The following is a 14,763-nucleotide window of genomic DNA, read 5'->3' as shown; positions in this document are numbered from 1 at the left end:
TTTCTGTTCTGCTTGCTACCTGAATCTACCTTGTCTTTGTCTGATCGCTACGATGTTCCCTAGGGTCCTATTCTTCTATATAAAGGTAGAGAATAAGCGGCTGCAGCAGCGGGAATCACCTGTCCTGCTCTGTGATTGGTGGATGAGTTCCCAACACGATAAAGAAAGGTCGGATATGTGACGTCACTAGAGGGATTCCCTCTCGTGGCGGCTGGAAGACCCCGCCTCCTTTTTGTGATTGGGTGTCTGGCACACAGGATTCCCCATTTAGCAGGTATCCTGCGGCTGTGACGTCACCATCTGATTGCTTTACCTAAAGTCACCTTGGTGACATGAAATAGTTAATGAGGAGGCCCATGTCAGAGGCGCTTTCCCTGCCGCCACTCTGACCCGGAGGGTGGCTTGTCATGGCACAGAGACCGCGGGAGCTGCTGGTCCTGAGCGGGTGAAAGGAGCGGGTCTCTAGTGCCATGGTTACCCAAACATAGAAAATCCTAACCAGACCGCGGGAATTGGGTTGCTGCAGGGGGTGCATAGCTCTCATTTGTCTATCTTTTTATCTCCTATCCCTTATATATGATTTATATACGGATATGGGTAAACAAATGTGTGTAGATTGCTTTACATATTTTATCCAACCTTCCAATGGCAGCCTTAAGTGTATCTATAAAATATATATAATTGTGATGGAAAACAATATCATTGGGTGCAACTGATTATATTGCAGTAACCTCCTGGGCGGTTCATTTCTGTCTGGATTTATATGTATAAAAGCGGTACAATGTCTTTCATGATTTACAAATTTATTTTACATTAGAGGCCTGTAATTCTTAGGCATAACTCACCAAAATATGTACAATATTTAATAAATTCAATAATAAACTATAAATTAAAAAAAGCAAAAAATCTGTTAAAACAAGGGTGCAAAAAATACTGAAACCTGTAATATAACTGTACAGTAGCATATATAATAAATATATAATATAATGATTACTTTCGATTGGATTCAATAAAATTATTTTGAATTGAATCCAATACAAAATAATTTAAAAATCCCACCACGCTCGCTCACATGCACTGACATCACTGGGAATACCCGGGGAACCTCAGTGCATCCACCAGGGGACAGGGATGGATCAGAGAAGGATGGGATCTGACCGGCAGGACACTGGAGGACACCAGTGGGACCAGGTAAGTCTTTATTTTATTTTTTTTAGCTACCTGGAGTGGGGTTACCGTTATCAGCTGATTTTTTTTTTACCCCGAGCTACACTCTGGGTTATCGCTCAGGAGGTTAAGGCCCTATACATACCATCATGCTGCAATAACATGCATTGGTGCCATTCATTTTTAATAATTCTTGTCAATAGACCTGTGTTGCAGTGCACCATCCTCCATTGTAACATCTTAAAGATCACAGTGTTACAAAAAAAAGCGCATACACCTATGAAGCAGCACAGGCCCCCTCTCCAAATCTCCCACTATATATAGGTTGAAAACATACCTGTAAAGGATAATATTTATACTCACCTGTCTTCTGTCTGTGGCACCTAGGTGAGGAAGGTACTGCAGATGAAATCTCGTTAGAAGATGTTTTTGCAACAGATAAAAGTGTCTTCTCGCAAAATTGCATCTGCATTCCACAAGACTCTACCAGTGGCGAAAGTAGCCAACGGTGGGTCCCTGTGCAGAAAAATCTTGGGGTATCCCTGCCAAACTAATTTGGGACCCTTGTTGGCTAAAGTGTGCCCCGGGCCCTTGTACAGCGGCACACTTTGCACCTTCCTATGTCCACTATTGACATATGAAATTATTATATCAGCCATATGATATTTGACATTATACCTATGATTGCACAAGAAGAAGGTAAGCTAAGTATATTACTAATAATATCCTTTACAGGTATAATTGTACCTATATATAGTTGGTGATTTGTAATGGGAGCCTAGCTAGTGTAAGCATACTTTCTATCTTAGTGGAAAGTCACTTTAAAAGGTGTTACCTGGAGTTGGGCTTTCATTTTATTCTCATTTAAAACTTTAAATTCATTCAAGAAGACACTGTTTACAGGTTGACAACGCTGCAGTGATTTCATGCTGAAAAATCAACACTGTCACCCTGCTAGTACAAAACAATTGATTAAATGGACTTTTTTTCCAACACTTTATGTGCATTTGAAGCACACAATAAATGCAGATCAACAGATTCACAGTTACTTTAATGGCAGTGTGGAAAGTGGTGCAGGGTCTTGACCTGCGCCTTTGCTTTGTGAAATTATTTTTGTCAGACTGCATCATGCATATCAATGCTGTTCAATTCTAATCCTCAATGGCCAGGATCCAAAGACCTTTAAAAAAAAAAAAAACAGACAGTAAATTTAGTAAGTTGTGGTTAACAAAGTAAAAAAATTACACTGGTTATATGACAATCCTGGCCTGTTTGTGGCCCTCTGGACTGTAGTTGGACAGCTCTGATACTATAAATGTTATTTATTTTTATTTTTTAATATAGTTCTATTTTTAAGATGTGTGTCACACTAGCGATCCTATGGCTGATACAAATTTACCAATCTCACCAATTTACCAATTACATTACTGCCTGGCTATAGGAGAGGTATCACTCTACTGGTTTTCTCTCCCTGGTGATATTTTGCAGTGATCAAGCCAATGAGTAAGCTGGAGGAACAGTGCCCTCAAATACCATTTTAAACCCCTAAAACTAACGGTTTCTTTTCCATTAACCTAAGCGCATTTTGCCAAAATGGTGAAATTTTACTGATCACTTTGGTCTTCCTTATATGAAACCTACTGACATGTCACCAAGCAAAAATGGCAACTCTGTCTATTGTTTTACACCATTTGACTGTCCATACTAGATGTTGATCATGCTGACAGCCTGATGTTTCAACCTAAAACCTACACTAACTTTGCTCTCCATAGAACACATTTCCATCTAGGTCTTCTACATAGAAGTATCTCTATAAGTGCTGATGTTGGTAATGCTTGGCTCACGTGGCCACCAAGTTTACATTTACCATCTGGAACCTTTGGATTGGCATTCCACTCCACATTTTTTCAACTGGTTCCACACAGCCAAGACACAATCAAAATTCATTTTTGTATTTACCGGTTCTCTTCATCCCCTAAGTAAGCCTAACCAGCAAAACTCGTTGGGACACAGGATCCGAGCTGGATAGAGCCTATCAATTCTCATGTAGTTGACCTCTGTGCACTAGCACTATGTTCTACTGACCCAAGCCAAAAAAAGTGCTCAAAAGGACTCCCAATAATATCATGATTGTTTATCATATAATCGGGTGATTGTGCATGTACAACCATTCATAATATTATAAAATACACAGCCTTAAAAATACTGTACCTTCCTCTTTCCTTCTTTTCATTTAGATGCCGATTAGTTTTTCCTGATAAGTTGGCTTTACAAATGTTTTTCATTTCAAACAAGTTCATTATACATTTTCCTATCACCCAGTTCTGCCACCAGAGCCCTGAAACAAACTCTTGTTTACCTTCCCCCATCTCCCTATAATGCAGCTTTGGATGGAAGGTAATTATCAGACCCCAGTGCTGACACAGGTTGTCATATAAATGTCATAAAATTTTGCAGGAACTTCAGAGCACTCTGCCAGTGCAGGGCACAGGGAAAGTGCATATAGTCTTTAGTAACTTATTTATAACGTTTTTACCTTGATCTTTGGCCCTGCCTAGTCTTAAATATAGAAATCCACTTGCCCTTGGCACTTTTGTTACACCTAATTGTTAAGGAGTACAATTGGACCAGTACAGAGCACTTTACAGACACATCTGCAGACAGTCACTTTGTGTCGGGTATTTATAATTCTCATTATAAGCCTCATAAAGAATGGGTCTCAAAATGACAGCAGAACCTTGCTGAATACAATGAAAAGTAACTTGGCCTGAAAAATCTGCAGGAGAGATTGGCCAAGACAGCCATATTCTGTGTGTGACAGCTATATTCTGCTCTGCCAATATACCCGGTACTTGGTTTACCTGGAGTATGTTCCTGCCCAACCTCACCCTTCCATATGGCTGCCAAAACCAGCTGTCAGTTTGACAGCAAAGGTCCTGCTCCATGTACTTTTTTTCTTCCTTAGCTGTGTTCAGTAATAAGAGCTCTTCTGTAAGGTTCTCCATGCTGTAGTCACAGGCACATCCATCATTCAATCCATCCTACAATTCAGGACAATTAGCCTAGGACAGGGGTCAGCAACCTTTTCTATCAAAAGAGCCATTTTGCCTCCTCTTCCACTAAAGAAAAATAGTCTGGAGCCGCAAAACATAACACAGTTTATAAACTTTTAAAAGTTTTAATATTTTTTTAATTTTACCTGTTACAACAAGTGTGCATGTGTAGGCCTACTTTGAAATAAATTAAACACTGAACTATGCCCCTAGAAGCCTCCAGCTTCTAACGTATCATCCTGTTATATTAGCTGGAGGCTTCTAACGTAACAGGGTAGATTATTTTGATGGGCAGAGTTCTTTATTTTCTGACGATGCCTTAGCGATTCAATTGTAGGTGGTGTTAGCCATAAGTGTCCCCCACTTGCACCTCTATTTTGGTCACCTGTACCGCCTCCCCCCCGTTCCAGAGAAATTGGGGTTCAGAGGCTAGATGCTTCCAGCAATGTGTAACAGGGTAGATTTTTTCGATGGGCAGAGTTTTTATGAATTTTTAGGAGGTGTTAGCCACAGGTGTCCCATACTTGCACCTCAAATTTTTTTCACCTGTACCCCCGTTTCCAGATAAATTGGGGTTTAGGTGCTAGAAGCCTCCAACAATGTGTAACAGGGTAGGGGTTTTTTGATGGGTGGAGTTTTTAGAAGGTGTTAGCCACAGGTGTCCCCCACTTGCACCTCTAATTTTGTTCACCTGTACCCCCTCCCTGTTCCAGGGAAATTGGGGTTCAGGTGCCTCCAGCAATGTGTAACGGTAGATTTTTTTGATGGGCAGAGTTCTTTATGTTCTGATGATAGCCTAACAATTAAATTTTAGGGGGTGTTAGTCACAGGTGTCCCCCACTTGCACCTACATTTTTGGTTTTGTACATCTCCCCATTCCAGAGGAATTGGGGTTCAAAGAAGGGGGATGTCATTGTACACACCCATTTGTACACGCCCCGTGGTAGATTTATTTCACTGGTAGATTTTTTTCATTAGAACACCGGATAGGGAATCCCCCTCCTCCGCAGTGTCTTGGGAGGAAGGGGATCCCCCATCAGAGATCTCCCCGCGGCAGCCAAAGGGAGCCACAACACGGAGGCTGAAGAGCCGCATGCGACTCCGGAGCCACAGGTTGCAGACCCCTGGCCTAGGAGAAGCAGAGGACCCACCTTCCCTTTAGGATGGAAGAGGAGCGATGAATAAGGTAATTTTAGCAGCATTTTATGTTCTCCCTAGAAAATAAAAATATATTCAACCCTTGCAGTGCTGGGGGGTCATTTTTGCTTATGTTCATGGCATCTGATTGACATCAATTTGAGATTCATCTGCGATCCTGAAATCATTGCCAGGTGCATTTAACCTGTAACTGACCTTTTACTGGTTTTGCATTCCAATATACTTGTATGGGATTGCAAAGCTTGTAAAAATGTACAATCTCCTACTGATACAGGCCCCAGAGTTACATTGGCAGTTAAGTTGTCTGTCATCCATATCACCCTAGGTATCAGAGTCTGTATACCTGGTAGGTGTATTACATAAGGAGACAAGGGAACAAGGGTAACCAATGTATTGTAAAGTGATATTGCATTTGGCTGCTATATAAAAAAAGTGAAAATGCGATTAATTATTTTTAATGAAGTTGTTTTATAACCAAATATTTAACAGTGTCATTCACAAATGTTTATAGTTTAAAGCCCAACAACACCTAGTCCACATTGAGATTGTTTACCAAAGTGCTTATGCTGATCATGTGATTACTATGTCACCTATGTTATAGTGGTCACATAATAGAGGAAGGTTCATTTACAAAATAAACCATCAATTTACAGATGCCACTGCTGGATGTGTTTAATACTGCAACTGTGAGATACAATTACAGTATTAACCACAATAAACCTTTATTTTTTTAATTATTTAAATATATATTTCACATTTTGACAATATCCCAGTCTGGTTATTTTATGATATTGTTTGGCTCAGAAGATGATATGTAGTTTATGAAATTACCAACTTTGTTTTAAATTAACATGACCAAATAAAATATCACAAAACAATTTAAATATATAATATGGATTAGGACCACTTATTTTATATATCTTTTTCCTATTAGGTAAAATTATTCTTGTGAACATTGTCAGGAATACAGAACATGAAGGACTATATAACATTTTGAGTTGTTACCAGGAAGGGGAAAGAAGGGAAATCTGCCAATGTGGTCAATTGTGATGTAATGACAGTTATCTCTTCGCGTTTGTATCATTTTAGAGATATTTCTTTATACTTCCTGGTGTGTTTTGGGGACAGGAAGTGAAAGGAAAACTAACCAAGGAAATACAAACAGGAAAACAAGATAGGGGTTTTAACCCTTCTCCATACTGAATTTATTATATGAATATAATATTAAAAGCCAAAAAAAAATTTTTTATATATAATGATGAAATTATATAGAATACTCATTTGAAAATTAAGCCGTCCTGGCAGCTGAAATAAAACCCTAGAAATAATTTTTTTTTAAACCAAAAAACGAAAAGAAAACGGGCATAATTTTGGGTACAGCCCGAATAATAGTGGTTGTTGTATGAAAAAGTGAACCAAGTTACATCATTTATTTTTTTATTGTAATTCACTGTAACAAAATACACTTTATTCAATTCAGCAATTTGTGAAGTATTTCAACGAAAAAAGCCGGGCACATTGTAAAACTCCCGGGTCTCCACAGGTACATTGGTCCACCCTGCCCTGCATCCAGCTTGCCTGGTTACTATGGATACAGACTCGGCGCCTGAAAACCGCTCTCCATAGAAGAACCATCTCTATGGCAACGTGAAAGTCACGTGACTCGCGCCACTGAAAACTGTTCAACTGTCAGCGCCAACAGCCAAAGAGATCCGGCGGGTGGCGGCAAAGAAGAGCGCGCGCTTCACGTGCGCTGCCTGAGGAGAGGCGCGAGCCTTATAGAATGTATCACACCTGAGACAGGGCGACAGACGGCCCGCAGGGGGTACCGGGCGGTGTGAATGGAGAATAACCCCCGTGCAGGGGGGATAATGAGGGTCATTGTCATAGAATTCCGTTAGCACATTATCGAGAGTGGAAGAAAAAAGGAAAATATATTGTTAGTACAACAAACAGCCGGCTCATTATTACCTCACACATTAAGGTAAATAGAAGGTTGTAGAATATACAAATAAAAGGGAGGTTTATGTAAACAACAACAATGTACTTTGTGCCCCATGATGTGTCTTTAAAGCAAACTATTATTATTAATAATATTATAGCGCCAACATATTACGCAGCGCTGAACAATAAATAGAACTATTCACTGAACTGCAATGCCAATGCATTGATATTAAAGCGTAGCTAAACTCAGAAATGTCACTTTACATAAAAGGGTAGACAACTTTTATGTATGGTAAAAATTCTGTTGGGTTTTTTTGTGCAACACTGCCTCCGTCGAGAATGAATGGGAGCGCAAAGTCTCCCGGGATACCTTTGTCACACATCCCGGGATGCTCCTTCTGCGCATGCGTGAGCATCTCGGGCGTGTGCAGAAGGAGCTCTTTTTCACGCAAAGAGAAAAATTTGCCAATCTCACGCATGTGCAGTGAGATTGGCAAGTTTTTTCCATCCTACGTCACCCAATTTCGCGCCTAAAGAACCTGGAAGAAGAGGAAAAGAGGATGTGCGGGCTACGGGACGAGGAAGGACCCGATGCAAGAAACCTCCGGATGGATCAGACTGCCCTGCGGGATTGAAGATAGGTGTATTTTTTTTTAGGTACTTTTCAGTTTAGTTCTTCTTTAATTATTTAATTGAAATAATAAAATGTGGCAATAAATGAATATAAAAGGGTGCAGACTTGCGTGTATGTATTGCACCATTTCCTGCACCTGGGCACTTGCTGATGCCAGCTGGGCACGCAGTCGCGGTTTCAGAAAAACATTTGGTTTTGCACCCATTTTTATGAAAAAAAAAAGTTTGTTGGGATTTCCTAATAATAAAATCGAACCCTTTAAAAGGTCTGGGACCCAAACCTGAGGCCAGTGAATGTATGTGCCCCCCATTCATAAACGTTGCTCTGGAAATCTGGCATGCCAAGAAGAGGGGTAAAAAGTGGGTGCTACATGCAAATACTGCAATTCTATACAAAGCCTGAATATAAGTACTAAGGCTATGTACACGGGTGCAACAATTATCGTTGGAAAACGAAAGATTAAGGACCGATCAACGATTATTCACTATTTTTTTGATTGTTCAAAGATAATACACTAATAATGTACGCACGCTAGATACAATCGTTTGAACAATGCAGAAAGTGACGTGTACAGGAGAAAGTGTATCACAGAACCATCCACGATTACTAAACGACTGTACACACAATAGATAGCGAACGATCGTCGCCCAATCTGATCTGCCGGGATAATTGTTCGTTTCCAGTGACTTTTCTCGTTCATCAGCATCGTTGGCCAGTCATGGTTCACTTTTTTTGGTAACGATTGTCGGACAACGGGTCGTTAATCGTTCATTTCCAGCGATAATTATTGCTTGTGTGTACGTAGCCTAACCTTACCTCTGCTGCACCAAGGTGAGGGTGACACTAAGATCCTGGAAAATTTGGGTAGTGTAAATCTGGGGAATAGACACTCATGCACTGTTTTTTCTGGTAACATTTGAGATACTCCATGTTCTCAGGATCTCACAAGAAGGATCACCCTGTGCTGCATAGAAACCAGCAGTGATCACATTTACTAACACTTTCCTCTGTTTCCTTTACTATTGCAATTGATAATGGGAGTGAGAAATGTCCAATCCAAGGCAAGGTACATATGTGTTATGGTTCTCGTCCAATAATCAGCTCAGGGCTGATATTGGTTAAGAATCTTGCGTGTGTACAGCTCTCGTCGTCCATTATCCGAACAATCATCCTGACGAATCTACGGACGATGAATGATCGTAATGGAGGTGCAGGGGGGGAGAGAGCACAGCAGGGTGCAGCTCCATCGTTCTCCTCCTCCCCTTTCTATACAGCAGAATGGTGCTATATGTACAGTACTTGTTCACGCATCGTGCAGTCATTTGTCGTTGGAAAGGATTGTGAAAGATCTTCTCCAACTATAATTATTGCACTGTGTACTTAGCCTAAGGTGTACCTAAAGCCAAAAATATTTTTGATAGATTAGAACATGTGTCAGGTTTTATTGCTCTGCCCTCTGCGTTTCAAGTCCTCTCTTTGCTTTGGTGACCACTTCTCACCAAGCAGGGACAATTCCACAATTTTAGGCCAGATTAGAAAAATCGGGGAAGTCTTCGAAAAAGTGACATTTGTTTTAGTAATAAACGTTTAAGAGATTTTCATCAGGAGAGATTTCCTATTTCCTCAGGAGAGGAAGTCAAATGAAATATCCCTAAAGAAACACAAAACAAAAAGTCCTGAAAGTTCTGTGAGTTTTTTTTTCTGTTGCCCACTCAAAGAACTTTTTGTCCCTGGAATGCCTGTATAACATGTATAGATGACAATATTTAAAATAAGCAGTTGTCATTGGGATAGGACAGGAAGTGATGATCCCCACAAGGAGACACAGGATACTTCCAACCTGACCAAAGCTAATGGCTGGGTGGCATTTTAACCATTTCATGTGAATATGTAAACCTTTTGCATTTACTGTCTAGCCCTAACCTAATAATAAATCTTAAAATGTGACGTGAGGGCATGCAGTCTGGCAGTGGATGGAGAACAATGATCAGGTTTCTGGTCCCCCTTACCCGTAAATAGAGCAGGTGATTAAAAACTGTCTTTTCTCCACATAAACATTCAAAAGGAAAGCCGCACATTTGATAGTAAAAAAAAAACAAAAATTCAGATTCTTGTACTTGTAATTGGTTGTCAATGATAAATAGCTATAATGATGTTTCAGTGTTTTGTGTTGGAATGGCCAATTTAGTAATTTAATGGGTTACATTCAACAATGTAACAAATGTAACAGACAGTTATGTAAAATGTTAAAATGAAAACAGAACTTTAGTTCCCTAGGTAAATAGTGCAAGCAAGCCGGATATTTTTTGCAATAAAACATATTTACCTGCCTGTTCAAAAAAACTTTTTTGAAGTTCACTGAGCTGGGCATTTGGGATGCTGGGATATGCTGGATATCCTGGCATCACCTGGGGCTGCTGGGACTGAATAAACAATCAAAAATCTTGAACCCTTGCTATTTATTCTGCTCTTATTTATTATGTGTGTATTTTCGACCCTTTTTTTATTTATAGAGCATATTATTTTATTCAATAATGGAAATTGTTACATATTCCAATGTTCAAAAAAGGAAACTATTCTCTGTATTTGTTATTATGTAAAAAAAAAATCTAATAAAAAGATGAAATACAAAGATCTGGAACCCAGAAGAAGATTTGGGTGAAAATGGCAGAAGAACAGGTGAGTGATTACAAAATTGCATTCAGGCTGATAAATTTATTTGCCAATTGGACATATCTGTCTGACCTGCAATACAGAATCTGTCTGCTCACAATTTTATTTTTTTAATGTTTTAAGGGTCAGTTCTGCTTTAACATTACTGATTCCTATTATACTATTCTTTGTACCTGCTGTGATTATACTTGGAAATGTTGGTCATTTATCATCTGTATATCTATATATAAGTCTTTTATATCAGCAGTTAAGCAGCTGTAACCACAGAATGTCTCTAGGTCACTAAACAATTGGCTGTGTAGGAGTGAATTGTGCTGAACTTTTCCATCATGTTTTACATTCTGAAAGAAGAATAAAGGGGTCTATTCATAAATATTTTCACCTGTGACTTACCCAACTTTTACCCAAAATGTACCTGCTCATTATTGTGAAATACAAAAAGTTACGAATTGTAAGCAAAAGTTGATTCAGACATTTTCTAATTTAATCCAATGTGAAAAACATCTATATTTAGGTGAATATTGAGTAAAAATATTTATAAACAAACCTCATAGTCTTTTGCTTTTTTTGCTGTAAGAAATAAAACAACACAATTTGAAAAGTCCTTTGCTGATCTCAGGTCACCAGTTAACATGTTGTAAATATTTTCTTCCTAAAGCTGCGTACACACGGCAAATTTTTCTCGCCCGATAATCGGTATCGGCCAATTATCGGGCGAAAATCTGCCGTGTGTACAGTCGGTCGTCGTCCATAGTCCGACGACCGTCCTGGCGGATCCATGGACGATGGACGACGACCGATCCTAATGAAAGGGAAGAGGAGAGCGCGCAGCAGGGTGCCGCTCCGTCGCTCTCCCCCTCCCCTCTCCATAGAGCATGAACGGTGCTGTATGTACAGCATCGTTCATGCATCGTGCAGTCTTTTCTCATTGGAAAGGATCGTGAAAGATCCTTTCCAACGAGAAAAATTGCAGGTGTGTATGCAGCTTAAGTAGTTGCTCAGGGCCACTGAGAACAAAGGAACTAGTAAACATTCAGACATGAGGATTCAGATCAGAACAGAGCACAATCTACCAGTGATCAACTGCCACAAAGTATGGAAATTCTTTAATGTTTTCTTTGTTTTTCTTTGTTTTTTTCTTTATTTTTTATTTCTTAGCCAAAATAAGCTGCTACCCTCTACCCAGCTCAGCTCTTGTTATACTAAATTTTGGGAAGCGCTTCTATTGGAAGCGTTCTACTCCTGACAGCCAATAGAAGTGCACCTAAATATCCAAAAGAAAATCAGGATGAATACAGGAAATATTATAAACTAATTTGAATTGACTAAGGCTGCATACACAAGTGCAATAATTGTTGTTGTAAAGGATCTTTTACAATCCTTTGCTTCTGCTCTATAGAGAGGGGAGGAGGAAAATGACAGAGTGGTAACTGTTGCGCTCTCTTCACTTTCATTATGATCCTTCATCGTTCGTGGATCCACCAGTACATGATCCATTAACGATGAACACCGAGCGCTGTACACAGGTCAGATTCTTGTCCAAAACTAAGGATTATCTGACGTGTGTACGTAGCCTTGGGGGTGAAAAGGGACAATGTTTTTACTTTTCTTTTTTTATGCTTTTATTGTGAAATAATTTTTTAAATGAAATCTACAACATCCATTGATTTTTTTTACTATTGTTTGTTTATGTTTTCTTATGTTATTTAAATGTAATGTTCTGTATCTCATTATTTTAAAACTCAAAAAAAAAACATTTGTAAATGAAATCTGAACCAATATGATGGACATTGTATAAAGGCAAAGTGGTACTTTCAATTAGATAGTAATGTCTTTTCTCTTCATTTTTTTTTCTCCTCCTAAACCTGTAATTATATAATTAAAAAAGTAAAACCACCATTTTGTATTCTCTGCACAATACGTAAATTCTAATAGTCTGATCCTTAAAAACTCATATAAGGTTTAGGATGCATTTTCCATAGTTTCAACACTTAGAGAAGTAATAGCTGCATTGTCAACCCTGTCTAATAATTGTGCTTCTGTGTTGTCACCCCTTCGCACAGGCTTCTGATGAAGATTTTGAGGCCATTTCAACATATATTGCACAAGCATGGTCACTGTTAGGAAACAACCCTACAAAATTAAATTGAGTCATTCTTGGAATCCATGCATGCATATCAGAAGTGGATGTAAAGCGGGTAAGTGATATCAGCTGAGATTCAATCAAGGTTAAATAAAAGTGAAAAAAATATTTTATTTCAAAAACTTGATTGTTATTGATTTTATTAGATTATATTTCATGGCGCTGTTCAAAATAATAATGCCTAGTACAGGTATAGGGGTCTTAAACAACTTACATGTCACAATGAGTAATGCAGCCAACGTACATAAAATCGTTCAGCAACTATAACCAACAATTTGAAGGGACTTGTCTTTAAAAGTATACAATCTAAAGCTACGTACACACTTCCAATTATTATCGTTGTTAAACGAACGACGAACGATCCTGCACGATATCTACGAACGATCGTATAGCACCGATCCTGCACATACAGATAACGACACGATCGTTCGTAGATATTGTACACACAATAGATACGATCGTTTGAGTGATAGAGGGAGTGACGTGCATGACAGGAAGTGAACGAACGTTCGTTCGTCACGTATGCTCAGACCATGAACGATCAACGAACGATCGTACACACGAATGATGGTCAACGATCGTCGTCCAATCCGATCCGCCGGTCCGGTCGTTCGTTTCCAACGACTTTCCTCGTTCGTCGGCGTCGTTGGTTACTTTTTTTACGAACGATTTTTGCCCAATCGATCGTTCGTCGTTCGTTCGTCGTTCATTTTGAACGATAAAAATTGGAAGTGTGTACGCAGCTTAAAGCAGCCTTTCCCAATCTTTTAAATCAGGGGAAACGTAAATTCTAAGAATTAAGTTGAAATAAGTTTCAGGTATTCAGGGAACCAGTTCTATAATTTGTATATACACAGCTCACAGTATAGTGATGTGGTAGTCAGTGGGAAGAATGCATTGCTGGCCATTGGGAAAAATTGCCATTGGAAAGAATATTACCCTTACATATAGCCAAAATTATCACTAGTGTCAGTTAAACTGACCTGATTTTTAATTATATAATTACAGGTTTAGAAAAATGAGGAAAAAAGACATTATGATCTAATTGTAAGTACCAGTTTGCCTTTGTACAATGTATACCATCATACTGTTGTAGATTTCTTTTACAAATATATAGTTAGCAGCATTGTGGCTCAGTGGTTAGCAGTCTGGCCTTTACAGTACTAGGTCCCAGGTTCGTATCCCAGCCAGGACACTATCTGCATGGAGTTTGCAGGTTCTCCCTGTGTTTGGGTGGGGTTCCTCTAGGTTCTCCTGTTTCCTCCCACATTCCAAAAACATGAAGCTAGGTTAAAATTAGCCTTAGCCTTAGACTGCATTAAAAACATATGACTATGGAAGGGACATTAGATTGTGAGTAATTGCTCAAAGAACATCTGGCAATCTTAAGAGGAACCCTAGGATTCCACAGAACCTTTGTTAGGCTTCACTAATCTAAAAGAAATGGCACCTCTCTGAGTGTCTAACTAAACCAACTATTATCATTATTCTAAAGCACACAAATATTATGCAGCATAATTAAAGTATTGTAATGTATGAATTCGGTATTTACATCAACTTTATCAGCCAAAAATTAGTCAGCCAATTTTTACAATCTCTGAATTATACAATATATCATTTTTCAGACACATTGCCCCTCGTTTTCTTTATGCTCCTTGCTATTCTTTGTACTGTATGATATTTCACATACATTTATAATTAAGGCTACATACACATGTCAGATGATTCTCACCCAATAATTGCTTCAGGGCTAGTATCCAACGAGAATCTGATGTGTGTACATCGCTCATCCAATATCGTTCATGGATCTGTCCTGGCTGATCCACAAACAAACAGTTGTAATAAAAATGAAGGGGAGAGAGCATAGCGGGGTACCACTCCGTCATTCCCCCACCCTCCCCTTCTTTCCAATGACAAAAATTCAATGTCTGTACGTAGCCTTATTTGTGTTCGTTATATGGTCTTTATAATATTATAAGAGGGGGTTTAGC

General features: G+C 39.0%; 1 long non-coding RNA gene across 1 annotated transcript; it reads left to right on the top strand.

Annotated features, from left to right (window-relative positions):
• The first annotated feature begins 7,164 nt into the window (after nt 1–7,164).
• Nucleotides 7,165–13,819, top strand: LOC140332602 (uncharacterized). The gene is made up of 3 exons (XR_011921191.1): nt 7,165–7,362; nt 12,693–12,827; nt 13,781–13,819. It is a non-coding gene; the product is annotated as an uncharacterized lncRNA (long non-coding RNA).
• Nucleotides 13,820–14,763: the final 944 nt, after the last annotated feature.

This window comes from Pyxicephalus adspersus, chromosome 6, assembly GCF_032062135.1.
Source record: "Pyxicephalus adspersus chromosome 6, UCB_Pads_2.0, whole genome shotgun sequence".
NCBI lineage: Eukaryota > Metazoa > Chordata > Amphibia > Anura > Pyxicephalidae > Pyxicephalus > Pyxicephalus adspersus.
Note: the sequence above shows the minus strand (reverse complement) of the source record. Positions and strands in the feature narration are given on the sequence as shown.